Below are 16,888 nucleotides of genomic sequence, written 5' to 3' on the forward strand. Positions count from 1 at the left end.
TCCTCCTCCTTCTCCTCCCCTCCTCGGAATGAAACTCCACAAGGCTCCCTCAACTACACAACTTGTCCTCAAAGATCCCCCTCGAGAGAGCTCCGTTGTGGTTCAAGACGCCCCTCTTACCTCCTTCTCCACTTCCCTCTTCCCCTTTCTTCCCTTCCCCTTTTCCTCTCTTCCTTATATCTTGTTCTGAGCCCTTTACTCTTCCCCTTTCCCCTTTCCTTTCTCTTCCTCCCCTTCCTTCTTCCCCTTCTTCCTTCTCTCTTCCCTCTGCTTCCCTTTTTTCTTGCCTTTTCCCCTTCTCCCTTTTCCTCCTCCTCCTCTCCACTCACTAGCTAAACTTCTCAAGAATATTTATTTAGGGCAAAAGAAGCGTGTGAATAAGTATATTTTTTTAAATTTTTTTTTTTTTCATATTTACAGTCTTAAATCTTGACTTATCAATACACATAACGTTTTCATGTATAAGTATTGGCGTATGAGAGTTCTGTAGACCTGTTTCTTTTCATAAATTTACAGTGCTCAATTTGGCTTTATCAATACACATAACGTTTTCATGCACAAGTATTGGCGTATGAGAGTTCTGTCTATATACTTGTACATATAAAGAGCATTGTAAATCATCTAGTTATCTTAATACAGGCTTTACCAGATCCAAAGGGTTATATTCCTATACTTGTACGTATAAAGAGGTTATCAAATCATCTAATCACCGTACTACAGGCTTTACCAGATCCAAAAAGATCAATATACTTGTACATACAGAGCTCAACAAATCATCTAATCATACCATTACAGCTTTACCAGATACAAAGAGTTATATACACTTGTAAATATAAATAACTTAGGAAATCATCTACTCATGCTAACACAAACTTTACCAGATTCAAAATTTTCCTCCCTTCATTCCTCTCTTCCTCCACACAAAAATAGTCCCATCATCCCTTACCAGACATACCCGACAGACTCCTCAATCCCTTACGATCCCCCCAGACCCCTTAGGAGGCGCCGGGGCTTATCACGGACCCAGGGTAAACTTACTGAGAGGATCCCCACCACCCGAGCCGCGGATCACTGCCACACGATCATAGGGAGAGAGGGAAGGAAGGAAGGAAGTAGAAGTAGTATTGCAGGGTAGGGGGTGGGGGGTGTAGGGGGGTGGGGAAGGTTGTGTGTGTGGGAGGGGAGGGAGGGATGGTGTGTGTGTGTGTGTGTGTGTGTGTGTAGTTTTGTCAAAGTCTTGCTGCTCAAATACATACATACATACATATATACATACATACATACATACATACAGACAGACAGACAGACGGACAAACAGACAGACAGACAGACGACATGTAAACAGACAGACACAGGCAGAACACATTTCCAATACCATAAAATATAAAAAAATAGAATAGGCCTAAGATATATAATATTAAGCTGCGAGCAAATGCCCTTTCAATAGGCCTAACAAAAAAACAAAGAATATAAGGCCACGAGCAAATACCCTTTCAATATTCTCAACATCAATTTCGGAATGTCGCTCGTAACGCGTCATGTCAACCCAATCCAATAATATTTTCCCCCTTAAACCGCCACGCTTGTGAGTCCCCCTGCATTAAAAACTTGCTGAGAGGCCCCCAAAAAGTTACTGATGGAAGTTTGTGTGCTTAGTGACTAGCGAGGAAGAGGGCGAGGAGGAGGAAAGAGAAGGAGAAGGAGGAGGAGGAAGAGAGGTAGGAAGAGGGTGATGGAATTTCTTATCACGCAGAAGGTCACGGGATGGTTAGGGGGTGGTTAATCAATGCAAAGGGGGCTGTGCTAAGTAACGATTGACTGGTAACGTTGTGGTTTTGTCTGGTGAGAAGTGGCCAGGAGCAGAGGCGAGGCGTATCACTGAGAGCTCCTTCGTATCACTGACCACATCGGAAACTCACTTATATCAGGTATTGGCCGGCTCCCTCCTTCTCTCCTCTGATTGACAAATATAGACAGGGACGCGTGAAGGGACTGACCTTCTGTCGAGATTGTGTGACCGAGGAAGGTTCGTGTGTTTCCCCTTGCGTGGGACAGGTTTGCGGTATCGTTGTCGGCCGCCGCACGGAAGAGACACTGACGAGAGACACTGACGGGAGACACTGACGAGAGACACTGACGGGAGACACTGACGAGAAACGCTGACAAGACACCAGCAAGAAACTCAATTTTTTTTTTTTTTTTACAACAAAGGAGGCAGCTCAAGGGCACACAAAAAAAAGAAAACAATAATAAAAAAAAAGCCCGCTACTCGCTGCTCCTAAAAAAGAAACAAAAGAGGTGGCCGAAAGTAAGATCAAATACGGGAGGAGAGGTGTCCTGATACCCTCCTCTTGAAAGAGTTCAAGTCGTAGGCAGGAGGAAATACAGATGAAGGAAGATTGCTCCAGAGTTTACCAGCGTGAGGGATGAAAGAGTGAAGATGCTGGTTAACTCTTGCATAAGGGGTTTGGACAGTATAGGGATGAGCATGAGTAGAAAGTCGAGTGCAGCGGGGCCGCGGGAGGGGGGGAGGCATGCAGTTAGCAAGTTCAGAAGAGCAGTCAGCGTGGAAATATCGATAGAAGATAGAAAGAGAGGCAACATTGCGGCGGAATTTAAGAGGTAGAAGACTGTCAGTATGAGGAGGAGAGCTGATGAGACGAAGAGCCTTAGCCTCCACTCTGTCCAGAAGAGCTGTGTGAGTGGAGCCCCCACACATGAGATGCATACTCCATACGAGGGCGGACAAGGCCCCTGTATATGGACAGCAACTGTGCAGGGGAGAAGAACTGGCGGAGACGGTACAGAACGCCCAGCCTCGAGGAAGCTGATTTAGTAAGAGATGAGATATGAAGTTTCCAGTTGAGATTTTGAGTTAAGGATAGACCGAGGATGTTTAGTGTTGAGGAAGGTGATAGCTGGGTGTTGTCAAAGAATAGGGGATAGTTGTTTGGAAGATTGTGTCGAGTGGATAGGTGGAGAAACTGTATTTTTGAGGCATTGAAGGACACCAGGTTCTTCTTGCCCCAATCGGAAATAATAGTAAGGTCTGAGGCTAAGCGTTCTGCAGCCTCCAGCCTTGAGTCGTTAAGTTCCTGTAGGGTGGGTCTTCTATTAAAAGAAGTTGAGTAATGCAGAGTGGAATCATCGGCGTAGGAATGGATAGGACAGTTCGTTTTGGAAAGATCATCAATGAACAGCAGAAAAAGAGTGGGAGATAGGACAGAACCCTGTGGGACACCACTGTTAATAGATGACGAGAGACAGACTGATTTTGGACACAGGCCTTGGTGAACAGTTTTTAGGATCATTTACAGCAACAACCCATTCCCAAAGTAATTGTTAAAGTAGTAATTGTCTGTCCTATCTCAATGCATGCCCATAGTAACACCGGGCAAGAGAGTTTCCACGGCATAAACCTGAATATGTTCGGCCTGGCTTCGAAACTTGGCAAAACGTCTCATCCGTAAACCTTAGCGGTGTTTCCTTTCTTGTCGGAAACACGAAGGAGACGTGGAACAGACCAACCGCTGATGTGTGAAGAAATTTAAGACCGCGGTATAAAAAAAAAAAAGGCTCCTCCACAGCTACTGAGGACGCACATGATTATGCTGTCTCGGCCGAGGTCATGGCGAGCGAGAGATGAGAATCATCCATTTAGGGCGTTGTGAGTTCGTCGATGGCTGAAGGACTGCACGAAGCGTCCATCAGATTCCTAAAGGGTATAAAGTTGAATGGTGCCACGGCAGCAGCGGCCGACACTCCAGCGGCGATGAGAGGGAGATAACCTGCGTCCCTGACTCTACAATGGCGACCTTCCGCTGATAGAACACGGGGTCAAAAGATTCCATTTTAATTGTAAGAAACTTGAGGCTCTTGTGTGGCTCTCTTAACAAAATGAAGTGAAGTGGCGAGGATCTACGTAGTGTCTAGCTCTGCCTCCACCACACGACCTCCTCGCCAGTGATTGAGAAGACGAGAGGGGACAAGGGAACAGGATCATAGTTAGGGTTTCCGCCTTCCCCTACGGCTCAGAAGCAAAAAAATGTTATGGTTTCGTCCTCCCTCTCGATTCCACCTTCCCCTCCTAGGACACCGGAGACGAGATGAGGGGAGAGCCGAAAGGAATGTTGCAGAAATAAACTCTACACCACTTGCATGCCGTGGACCTCGTTTTCGCCTCCAGTAGGAGTGAGTGTTGTAGCGTGACGCGTCTGTTCCATTCAAACACCGCCTTGTGTAGGCCGACGACTGGCATGCCTCGCGGCTGTAGGTGGCACGGAGGAGGGGACGAGGCTGTGCAGTGATTGGCCCCGAGAGTCCCCCTCGCCCGCTGCGGCTCCTGCTGGGAGATGAATGCCCACTGGCCACCGCCGATCGAACGCCCGCAACCGGCCAGGCCCAGAGTGTGTGTGCCGGCCTGGTCCCCGCCGCGTGGTGGGGGTGGCGAAGGCTGCTGAGGCCTGGCCGCGGCGAGGCTTGCCAGGTGGCGGAGGGCCGGGCCTGGCACACTGCAGCAGCGCAGAAAACATGCAGGAGTGTTTCCATTTTCAGCAAACAGCGCACTTGCTTGCCGAGGTCGTTCCCTTAACTGTCCGTCAGGTGTTCACTCCAATCCTTTTTTTTTTCTTTCTTTCTTTCTCTTACCCTGAATGTATTCTCTTTTCTCTCGTCCCCTCGTCTCCCCTCTCGTCCATATTGGTGACTGTGACCACTCCCCTCACCGGAGATCGTTGGGGACAGGGATCAATAGGACTGATTTTTAAGAGGTTCCCGCCCGAAGAATTCTGAGCTCTCCCTCTCACCAATTCTCGAGCAACCTCTGTCACCACTACCACTACAAACACCACCACCACCACCACCACCACCGATATAGAGAGAAGCATTTCGGAACACATCTTAGACCGGGTATCAGGCTTGAGTATGAGTCGCTTTGGTTGGTGTATAGAGAGATCCATTGGAAGCGATTGCAGAGGCCTTGGGCGACCCTTATGCTGAGAAACTGGGTGGTTGTGGCTGTCTTGGCGAGGCGTGTAATCGTGGACCTTAAGCTTGGCACTGAAATAAAATGGAATGGTCGTGTGAGTTTTATACGGACTCAGTTTTAGGCTCGGTGTCTGTGTGGTGGTGTTTGTGCCTAGTTGTGTGTTCCTCCACCCGCCAACATGCTTTAGGAAAATTGTTTGGGGATGTCTGGCGGAGCAGGGAGCGTCGGGGCGTCTCCAGACAGACAGCTGACACCGGACAGCCGCGGACGTGACGTGAAATTAATATGCAGGCCGCGTGGGCACTAATTAAGGAACCTGAGAAAAATAAGGACTCGGAAAAGTGAAAGATAATTGGCGCCCCGTGTGGAAGAGTGATGGGTTCGTACAGCAGGAGGATGAGGGGACACACACACACACACACACACACACACACACACACACACACACACACACACACACACACACACACACACACACACACACATTATTAAATTCTATGATTTGGGGGTAATATTTAATTTACGACCTTAATTATAGTAGCCGTCGTGTGAGATAGCATTTATATTACATTTATCATCCGTGTCAGGCGTTATTATGAAGACATTCGTTATTTGACAACCTTTACATATTCACACGTCCACTACACTCATAAATAAGGCCCCCGGGAAGGCCAGCCAGCGAGGCGCCAGGCAAGGCCTAGCGGCACACACGGGTGATGGAGGCGAGAGGGACGAGCCTTGCCCATCCCATTCCAGCCGGCAGACATTCACGCCGTTGTCCCGAGAGGAATGGCCGTGCAGGAGGAGCAAGGAGGAACCCGTCGCAGCGGGAAGTGTGTCGGATTGAGCAGTGAGGAATAGGATGTCTTCGAGTGCGTCTCAAATGGCGTGGATCAGAGAGCACCAGCCGTGTTTAGAATACATTACCTTGGGCTTAAAGGCGTCGGGAGTGCCTCAGGCAGCAGCACGAGCCCTGCAGGCTTGAGGAGCAAAACAACTAAGCAAAGCGGGCCGTTGGGTAGGTTTGCGACGGCCTCAGTGGCAAGCTGTGTTCTCCCACTGAGAGAAAACAACTAAACAAAGCGAGCCACTCGCTAGATCCACTGCGGCCTCTGTGGCGGCCTGTAATCTGGTCAAACAAAGTGTGTAGTTTGGTAAGTAAAGTTTCTGACAGCTTTCTGAATTTACGTAAATTTTGTGCTATACAAAAAATGTTTTTTGGTTCAATACCATAGTCTTGGGAAGTCTTTGGCCACATTTAGCACCAGAAGACTGAGCAGCAGAGAGTTTTTCAGCAAGATTTTTACCAGATTGGCATCAGTTTCCAACGTTTACAGGACAAACACCGCGGTATGGGCGGAGTGTTACATAGGCGGTAACGCAGTAAAGTCTACGGACACGGCCTTCTGCGTTTACATTACTCCACTTCCTTGATGGACGGGAATATTACTCGCCCAGAAAAGATTTATGCTACAACGTTATAGTAGTCATATGATAGCAAGAGTAGTAAGGAGTACGCCAATCATTCTTCGTTTTATTAGGCTATAGTGCACTGTGCAGCCCTGAGAAAGAAACACAACTAAACACGGCGAGTCACTCGGTGGGTCGGCGGCGGCCAGAACCCCGCTGGGACGTAATCTGGAGGTCAGGTCGCCGCGTGTATCGACCGAGCCGCCACAGGGGGCGGGGTGGTTGAAAAACGGTCCAAGCTGAGAGGACGGCACGGCTGTTATTTTTATGAGCGTTCCTCCATGACTACGTGAGCAAGAGCCCAAAATAGCAGCAAATTTTAGCACTCGGTAAATTCATGAGACTCCGTCTACGTCCCCGCCCTCGCTTCCTCAGCCCCATGTCTGTGCCTTGCGATAAAGGAGCGGCCCTCACTGCTGTTCACTAGCTTTCGTTAGTGACAAACACGAAAATTGCACTCTAAACCAGCCTCATACTTGATCCCTCACCTTTTAGGGGGAGCTGCTGTGTCGCTATGAACTCCAAAGACGTGCTGTTCGAGAATTGTGCGCAGAACAAGGCTCAGTGTAGGCGGCCTTCGATGTTGCGTCCTGCGGGTATTGGTAACTGAGTCAGCAAAAATATCCAATCCGCCCTCGCCCGGCTTTATTGTTGAAATGAAAACGTTGCCAACAGCGGCACACAACTGATGGAAATCATTGCATACAAATATTCAGTTCGAGTTCACTGATATATTTTTAGCGAATGGCATTACCTTGAATAGAGCTTTACGTACATTGTTCTTGCTACGTTTCATGTGTAACACGTCATGTAAACTACAGCTAATTGAGTTTATGTGATTCTGTCTAGCTTTCACGTTTTATTTTATTACTGCAGAAAATTACTAATGTCGCATGTCCTGTATATATTTTAGTGTGTATGTGTGTGTGTGTGTGTGTGTCTCTCTCTCTCTCTCTCTCTCTCTCTCTCTCTCTCTCTCTCTCTCTCTCTCTCTCTCTCTCTCTCTCTCTCTCTCTCTGTCTGTTGTCTGTCTGTCTGTCTGTGTCTATCTGTCTGACTCTGTGTGTGTGTGTGTGTGTGTGTGTGTGTGTGTGAGTGTGTGTGTGTGTGTGTGCATTTTTTTTTACATTCATGGCATAATATCGTTCGTGAAAACCACCAGGCCATATCTTTTTTCCCCGCCTGATATTTTCCGTGAGGGAGAGGCGAGGGGGTTCATTTGGCCGTTTGCTTTAGTGATGATAGCAACGCTTTTTTCGTATATAAATTGCTGCAGGTATTGATCTGCTGGGCTTGTTTGGGGATGTGGGAGAGGGGGGGAGGAGGAAAATCGCGATAACACACACACACACACACACACACACACACACACACACACACACACACACACACACACACACAGAGAGAGAGAGAGAGAGAGAGAGAGAGAGAGAGAGAGAGAGAGAGAGAGAGAGAGAGAGAAAAAATTCCATTCCCACATTCTAGAACACGCATAAAAAGCTTGGTAGTTCATAAAATGGTTGATAAAGTAAAAATAGACAGGTGGAGGGGTGAAAGGGTGGAAGGGGCAGGGTGGAAGAGGGAAAGGACGGGAGGATTCTTGCTTAGTATTCGCAAACGCTTCCATCTCTTACATCAACTATTTCCAAATGCCAAAAAAAATTATTAATCGGGTTTTCATGAGGGGCTTTTAGATTCATGATACAAAAGAAGGGTCAGAGTACCACCAGGGCCATTAAACTACCCCTGGAAACGCCCAAAATGTCTACGAAAGCCTTGTTAACTATACGAGCCTGGGCGCCGAAGGGTTTAAGTATACGGCTTCTGAGCTGCTGAGAGGAATGAGTGAAGGAAAGCTGAATGAGTGGATGGGGAGCGTTATGGCCAATGGAAGGGTTAATGTGCGCGACGTGAGGGCGTGTGGGACTTCGAGGGAGGGCGAGGGAGGGAGGGAGTCTTGGCTGGCGTACCGGATCGAGGCGGAAAGGAAAGGAGGAGGACCCGGGAACGTGGAAGACACAGGTAAAGTTTTAAAGTAGAACGCATTGTGGAGGATGAAGTTAGTAGGGTACGTTCGAGGCATCCCGTGATTAGCTGCCTGTCAAAGAACGTGCATTAAACTATTCAATAACCCAAATATAGTCTGAAAATGTAATAAGAAGTGAAGTATGGGAATGAAATGAAGGGAAAAAGTAATGAAGAATCTCCCGCTAGTGAAAAATGAGATAGGAAGAGAAAGATGAATATAATGCTGGCAGAAAACAATGAAGAATCTGTCCCTGGTGAAAAAACGTAATAGCAAGTGAAGCATAGTGATTTTAATGATAGTAAAAGCAGTGAAGAATCTCCCGTTGGTTTCTAGGTTGGTAATGGCTGAAGTCTATTAGCACGGCAGAACTTGGAATACGATTATTAGCACCAGATATCAGGAGACACACCGTTCGTAGTATTCCCAAGGTAAATACTTCGAACAAAAACACAACAAAGTCTCAAATAGTAAGATAGAACATGGAATTGAATCGTAAACCCCAGATGATAGGATACACACTCACTCATAATACAAACAAAAAAAAAGAGAAAGACTTCGAAGAAAAACCCTACTTCGTCCCAGCGAGGAAAAGTTACAGAACGCTCATTTAGGGTTATTTCAAGAAGAAGTGGGTGGTGTTACGGATGAAGGAATGGTGTTGGGTGTCGGGGTGTGAGGAAGGAACGGGGAGACTGATAAAGGTAACAACGTCGCCTCCTGGACCATGCTAATGAGTCCCGGAAAGTTACCGCGAACATCGTATAGTTTGGAAGCTTAAAGAGGGCGATGGGATGGGAAGGAAAAGGTAGAGATGAGGCACAAGAGAGGACGAAAGACGGAGGAGGAGCAGCAGGAGAGGGTTAAGGAAAGGAAGGAAGGGAGGAAGGAAGGAAAGGAAAGAAGGGAGGAAGGAAGGAAAGGAAAGAAGGGAGGAAGGAAGGAAAGGAAAGAAGGAAGGAGAGAAAGGAAAGAGGGCTAAGGAGAGAGGAGGAAAGAGACGAGAAGTTTAGGAAGAAGGTACGGCGTTCGTTTCTTATCTTGTTTATTCTCTCTCTCTCTCTCTCTCTCTCTCTCTCTCTCTCCTTATTCTTTTTTGTCGTATCTTACTCATCCAAATCCACTCCATTATCCTTACTAATCATCTTCCTCTTCCTCTTCCTCCTTCTCCTCCTTCTCCTCCTCCTCCTCCTCCTCCTCCTCTTCATGCTCTCCGTCCGTTGCGTACATCCGCTCTTGATCACTCTCAGTATAATTATTGGAGACCGATAAGCCTTTGTATGGCCGAAGAGGTGAAGGCCTGGGTGCGTACGTGTGTGTGTGTGTGTGTGTGTGTGTGTGTGTGTGTGAGAGAGAGAGAGAGAGAGAGAGAGAGAGAGAGAGAGAGAGAGAGAGGCATAAAATCATGTTATAGCAGCATTACTTTCCCTCCGTTGCGTCACGCCCTCCTTTCTTTTCCCTCCTTACCTCCCTTTCTTCTTCCTTGTTGTTAGATAGAAACTCCGCAAACTCTCTCTCTCTCTCTCTCTCTCTCTCTCTCTCTCTCTCTCTCTCTCTCTCTCTCTCTCTCTCTCTCTCTCTCTCTCTCTCTATCTCTCTCTCTCTCTATCTCTCTCTCTCTCTCTATCTCTATCTCTCTCTCTCTATCTATCTATCTATCTGTCTACCTATCTTTCTCCCTCTACTCTTCCCTTTCACATTTTTTCGATCTTCTGTTGTCTTGTTGTTCACCTTTTTAAAACATTCCTCGCTCACTTTTCCTCTTCATAAATACATTTGGAATATCAACAGGCCGAAAAATTCTTCATGTTTGCTGAGCGGCTTTTACCTTCTTTTCGGCTGCATTGCGAGAGAGAGAGAGAGAGAGAGAGAGAGAGAGAGAGAGAGAGAGAGAGAGAGAGAGAGAGAGAGAGAGAGAGAGAGAGAGAGAGAGAGAGAGAGAGAGAGAGAGAGAGATTTTCCAGGCCGTTGCATTAGTTTTTTCCTCTTTGTCCATTTGTTTGTTTGTTCTCTTTATAAAGGTCTACACGGTATTTAGTTTTCTCTTGGCGTTCTCTCTTTTTTTTTTCTGGCATATATATTATAAAGTAATGTACATGCGTATATTTATATTTGCCTGGTGCGGTTGGCTTCTATTTCTCTCACTCATTATCTCTCTCTCTATCTATATCTATCTAATTCTCCATGCAGTAACAAGGGTAGGAAGTAATGTACTCTCTCTTTCCTATCTATCTATCTTAACATGTAGTACCGCAACACTTTCAAGAGTATAAGAGAGTGAAGGACAGTACTCTTGCAGAAGGCCACTTTAAAACCCCCTTCACACGAGCGGTTGTCTCCCGCGCGGTTCGTTTGCTGTAGTGCACAGAATACTTGTCAGTTTGTAGAGACTTGTTTGTTTGATTATTCGAGATGGAGGACGTAAAGAAGTGAGTGATCTCTGTGTATATAATGAACAGGGAATCGACTACGTAAATGGTGGGCGCACCCAATAAACAGCCCTAGGCTCCTTCGAAGAGCATTCTGAACATTAGATTCAAACCTGAATGCTTATGAAGAAAAGTTTTTCAACTATTTCCGCATGTCATCATCTACATTTGAAGAACTTGTGAACAAAATGGACCGCTGCCCCATATTTAACCACGTCTGCCGCTCGGGGAAAAACCGCCCGTCTGAAGGGCTCCATAGACTTCTATAGTATTCTGAACCTCCTGGCGCCGCGCTGGTTGGCAGTGCACGCGGACTGTGAATCGCTGCCGCGCGGGAGTTTAAGCCGCGCGGCCAGCGTATGAAGGGCCCCATTAAACTCCATTGATTTCTAAACCGCGCCCGAAAACCACGCGGGAGAAAAACGCTCGTGTGAAGAGGGCCTTAACTAGAGGTAGTGTTGGGTTGTATTGATGAACGGGAGCGTAACATTAGTGTGGAAAGGTCTCTATGAAAGGTACTCTCAACACTGTGATCGGGAGTATTTGGGTGTGAACGGGTGCTGCTGATGAACGCTATCGCAACACTAGTGCGGGAAGGGTCCCTATTAAAGATAGTATACTCTCCACACATCCAACACAAGAGTAGTCTAAGGATGCCTTGGGGCGCCTCGCTAATAGGGTGACGAGGTACAGGCGTAAAGGCGACCGCGAGGGAGTCTCCAATCTACCTCCGAGCATCGTTTCAGATTGCAAATTACCTCAAAAATTTATCAGTTTCCCCTCATTACGAGCAATCTTGGCGAGGCGGCGACGACCCTGCCCTGGGCGCTGTTGGGGCTTCAGACGGCGGGAGTGGGGGAGAAGGGAGGGCCGGGCTGCAGTGTTTACCCAGACGCCTATTTTTGTGTCCCTAAGGCGATGGATGAGGTGTCGGTGAAGCGTGGCGGCTGCGAGGTGTTGGGAAAGGGAGGGTTGATGGGTTTAAGAGATGGGGAAGCTGAGAGTGACCGTGTTGACGTACCAGAAAATTATTAAGGGTAGTTTTCAGGGCCCTTAGTTAATAATTGAGAGGTTTGCGTCAAGATTGACATCCTTGTAGTAATGGGTAAGAAAGGCTGATGAGTTTAATGTGGCAAGAAGAAGAGACTGACAGTTTTGACGTAGCATGAAGTTATTAAGAGCAATTTTCAGGCCCCTTAGTCAATAGTTGAGGTGTTTGCAAATACATGATGGTCTTGAAATAATGAGGAAGAAAGGTGGAGGAGTTTAAGGGGTCACGAAGGAGAGATTGACAGTGATGACGTAGAATGAAGTTATTAAGAGCAATTTCCAGGTCCCTTAGTCAATGGTTGAGGTGTTTGCTTAGAGGATTATGGTCTTGAAGTGATGGAGAAGGAAGGTGGAGGAGTTTAAGGGGTCAGGAGGTAAAGACTGACACACTAGGAATCGCTCAGCACTCAGCACACGACTTGGCAAACTAGAATAATGTATTGCTCTTTTCCCCTCCTCCTCACGGCTGTAATTTATCCCTCCTCTGTCGGCGCCCTCGTATGCTAATGTCTTTGTATGATAACAGCGCCTTCTTGCTCCTGCTTTTTGCCATTATACTCTTTCTTTCTCTGTCTATCTATCTGTCTATGTATCTATTTCTGTCTATCTCTCTATCTATCTGTCAATCTTTCAAGAGTATAAGATCAGAGACAGAAAAACTAAACTGATCCTGAATGATATGTTTAGTGACCTATACTCTACATGTGACATCCATCCGGCAGTTGGTCGTTCTCTTTCATAATTCACTTTTTCACGTCATTTACAAGCCTAAAAATATGAAGAAAAAATGTCTCAGCTAAAAACAAACAAAGAAGTATCATTTAAACCATCTATCTTTTCTTGAGGACCTTTTCTTTTCCTCTCCCGCTCCCTTTCATATTTCTATTTCAACGTGACCTTTGTATTCCCCCCTTAAGGAGTATTCTGGTTCACTCGCGTCCCCTTGCAATCCCATACCGCTCTCTGCTCCTCCCGCCGGCTGCCTCTCTCCTTCTCTCCCTCTCTCTCTCTCCCTCCTGTTATGTCACGCAAGAATATATGGTGGGTCTGATGGCGTGCAGGAGGCGGTGGTGGCCGTGGTGGTGGTTGATGGTGGTGTTGATGGATGGAGGTGGTGGTGGTGGTGGTGGTATTGTGTGCTGGAAACGACCGTATTCATCACCTCTTCTAAAACTTTGTACGTGCTACTTTGTTAAGGGCGAGGGGGAGGGGTTTAGGGGAGAGAGAGAGAGAGAGAGAGAGAGAGAGAGAGAGAGAGAGAGAGAGAGAGAGACCAGGCGTAGGTAGCACTAATAACATCTAGGTAGTATGCAACGCTAGGTAGCATTCCACGCGTGTCTCTTCCGTGTATAAGCGAAGGTGAAGAATGTGAGCCTCGTATATATATGTGTGTGTGTGTGTGTGTGTGTGTGTGTGTGTGTGTGTGTGTGTAATTCCCTGAAGTGGCGTGGCTGGCTGGCTGGCTGGCTGGCTGGCTGGCGGGGTGGGTGAGGAGAGAGCCAAGCGTGAAGTCAGACTGAGTACCCGCACGCTATCTCACGCACCAGGTCTTCACGCAAGGTCCTAACTAATGATACTATATTTGGTTGCTGGTGGGTCGTAGGCCGCTCACTTTATGGGCAGGGCTGGCTCTTCGTTACCCTTCGGAGAGCCACTAGGGAGCTGCCGGGACTTTTATAGGTCATTGTTGATCTTCGTGGTCCCTGGTTGGTCTTTCCTTGCATCTTGACGTGAGGGAACGAGGGTTATAAAAGATTCTGTCTCCCTTGGTCATGTGTCGGTATGGTATGATTCGTCACGGGGTATTGTAAGTCACGTCTCGCATAACTACCTCCTCCTCCTCCACCTCCTCCTCCATTCCCCTTCCCCTAGCTCGTTCCTCCTCCTCCTCTTCTTCTTCCTCCTCTCTTAGTATATACCTCCTCCTTCTTCCCCTTTCCCATACCTTATTTCTCCTTCTTTTCTTCCTCCTCCTCCTCTTCCTCTTCCTCCTCTCTCAGCATATACCTCCTCCTTCTTCCCCTCTTCCATACTTTATTCCTCCTTCTTTTCCTCCTCCTCTTCCTCCTGCTCCTCCTCCTCCCCCAATCACCGTCACTCATCATTCTAATCCCCACCTCTACGTATTTTTGTAAACCCTGTAAGCCCCACACGCATCTTCTTAATCAAGGCCACATGATAGTTATCCGACAATTACATTACTGAAGGGTATTGGTGTCAAGTCAGTTAGTTCCCTCACCTCCTTCCTCCTTCATCTGGTATGCCCGCCACGCCGCGCCGGGCCGGGTCTTACGTCAGTCCTTGCTCCCGGGACACAGACACAGGTCGGTATTGCCAGACGCTCTCGCCTCTCTCTCTCACATCAGCTATTTCCAAAGGCCAAAAATGAGATCAATCGGTTTTTAATGGGTGTTCCTCTTGGTTCATGGTACAGAAGAAGGGTCAAACTACCAGATGGATCATAAAGCTACCCCTTGAAATGCCCACAACTCTTACGAAAGACTTGTCAAATATGTGTGTACTTGGGTGCCGAAATGTGTGAGAATATGGCCAACAGCAGCGCCGAGGACAGAGGCAGACTAGACAAGTACTCAGTCGGTGGCCATGACGTAACATCCTGACTCGTAGTTTTCTCTTAACTTTCTCATCGTCTCTCCCTCTTTTCCTCTCTCTCCCTCTCTCTCTCTCTCCCTCCAGTGTCATCCCCAACCCTTATGTGTAGAGAAGGTGGGAATTCATGGTGACTCAGAAGATTTGACATGTATTACGAGGTTGCATTTCTGGCAAAGTTTCTCTATCTGAGTCTCCCTCCCTCTTCCAAACCAACATCAACCCTTTAATTATGTTTAGAGAGGATGGGAAATCTAGGTAACTGAGGAGGTTTGAGTTGCATTATGAGGTTACATTACTGGCAAAGTTCCTCTATCTAGGTTTTCCTCTGCGCGCCCCTCCCTCCTCAAACCCAACATTAACTTTTAACTTATGTGTAGAGAGGGTGGGAAAGAGAGGTAACTGAGGTGGTTTGAGTTTCATTACGAGGTTATATTTTTGGCAAAGTTCCTCTATCTAGACTTTCCTCTGGGCGCCCCTCCCTCCTCAAACCCAACATTAACTCTTTACTTATGTGTAGAGAGGGTGGGAAAGAGAGGTAACTGAGGAGGTTTGAGTTTCATTACGAGGTTACATTTCTGGCAAAGTTCCTCTATCTAGGTTTTCCTCTGGGCGCCCCTCCCTCCTCAAACCCAACATTAACTCTTTACTTATGTGTAGAGAGGGTGGGAAAGAGAGGTAACTGAAGAGATTTGATTTGCATTACTTTGTTACATTTCTGGCAAAGTTACTCAGTCTATCTAGGCCCCCTTTCCCAACCCTGAGTGTGTGACTCCAAGTGGGGTCGTCAAGCGTTTATCCTGGGGTCACCGAGACAAAAAAATATAAAAAATGGTGTTCTTATATTATAATAACACATATAACACTAACTAGTGGGGTTGCGGTCATGTCTAGAGGTGCATGATTGGGGTCGCCTGAAAAAAAGTTGGGAACCACTGATCTAGGCTTTAATCTGCGTACTCTTCACTCCTCCTCCACCCTGGTTCCTGCTGACGGGCTAAGAATCTGTCAGGCGGGATCATCGTAAGAGCTACTGGCCCCCTAAAGCTGTCACCCCTAAATTTCCGGACGCCATAAACCTGCCGCCCGTAAATTCCCGCTGGCTTAACTTGGCCGCCGCTAATTTTCACTCAATGTTGTTGTTTCTGATCTTCTAACCCAATCCCTTACATTCACGGCACTGTTAAAGATTTCTGACACCATGTAACTCTCACTCATGCATTCCCATTGGCATAACTTGGTCGCTGCTAATTCTCCGTCCTGAAGCGGTCACTGTTGTTGTTTCTGATCTCTTAACCCAATTCATTACATTCACGGCACTACAAAAGGTTTCTCATGCCATAGAATATTCACCTTTAAATTTCCGCTCACTTAACTTGATCGCCGCTAATTCCCCGTCCTGAAGCGGTCACAGGTGTTGTTTCGGGTCCCTCCAAGCAGTGATATCTTATGTTCTTCCTTCGCCAAGCTTCCTGTTGCCCTAGAAGTGACTCCCGTACGTCCCTGAAAGCTTAAGGGTATCACTCCTCCTCATTCCCCGTCTTGAAGCGGTTACAGGTGTTGCTTTCAGGTCCCTCCAAGCAGTGATATCTTATGTTCTTCCTTCGCCAAGCTTCTTGTTGCCCTAGAAGTGTCTCCCGTAGGTCCCTGAAAGCTTAAGGGTATCACTCCTCATTCTCCGTCCTGAAGCGGTCACTGGTGTTGTTTGGGGTCCCTTCAAGCAGTGATCTCTTATGTTCCTTCTTCGCCAAGCTTCCTGTCGCCCTAGAAGTGTCCCCCATATACCCCAGAAAGCTTATTAAGGTTATCACGCCTAATTCTCCGTCTTGAAGCGGTCACTTGTGTTGTTTCGGGTCCCTTCAAGCAGTGACCTCTTATGTTCTTCCTTCGCCAAGCTTCCTGTTGCCCTAGAAGTGTCCCCCATATACCCCAGAAAGCTTATTAAGGTTATCACACCTAATTCTCCGTCTTGAAACAGTCGCTGGTATTGCTTTGGGTCCCTCCAAGCAGTGATCTCTTATGTGCTTGGCAGTGTAGAGGCTTCCTGACGCCTTTCTAGTGTAGCCCTTCAAAGCACGTCCCTTCTTTGTACATGCCTTCAGAACTGGCCCCTCAGAATACTGGTCTTCATAGTACAGCCCCTTCAAGCACCTCTCTTTCCTAACATAGCCCTTCAGTAATCTACATCCCTTCCTAGTATAGTCCTTAACGTACCTCCGTCCCTAGCATCACCTTTCAGAGTACATCCCTTTTTTATCATCCCTATCAGAACCAGCCCTTTCAGAATACAGTCCTTCAGAGTACAGGCCGTTAGCG

At 47.2% G+C, this 16,888-nt stretch overlaps 1 protein-coding gene across 1 annotated transcript in view; it reads left to right on the plus strand.

Annotated features, from left to right (window-relative positions):
• Positions 1 to 16,888, plus strand: part of LOC126996635 (ankyrin repeat and fibronectin type-III domain-containing protein 1-like) — a 366,486-nt gene that overhangs the window by 106,722 nt on the left and 242,876 nt on the right. The gene's annotated exons all lie outside the window — the stretch shown is intronic.

Source organism: Eriocheir sinensis, chromosome 10, assembly GCF_024679095.1.
Source record: "Eriocheir sinensis breed Jianghai 21 chromosome 10, ASM2467909v1, whole genome shotgun sequence".
Classification (NCBI taxonomy): domain Eukaryota; kingdom Metazoa; phylum Arthropoda; class Malacostraca; order Decapoda; family Varunidae; genus Eriocheir; species Eriocheir sinensis.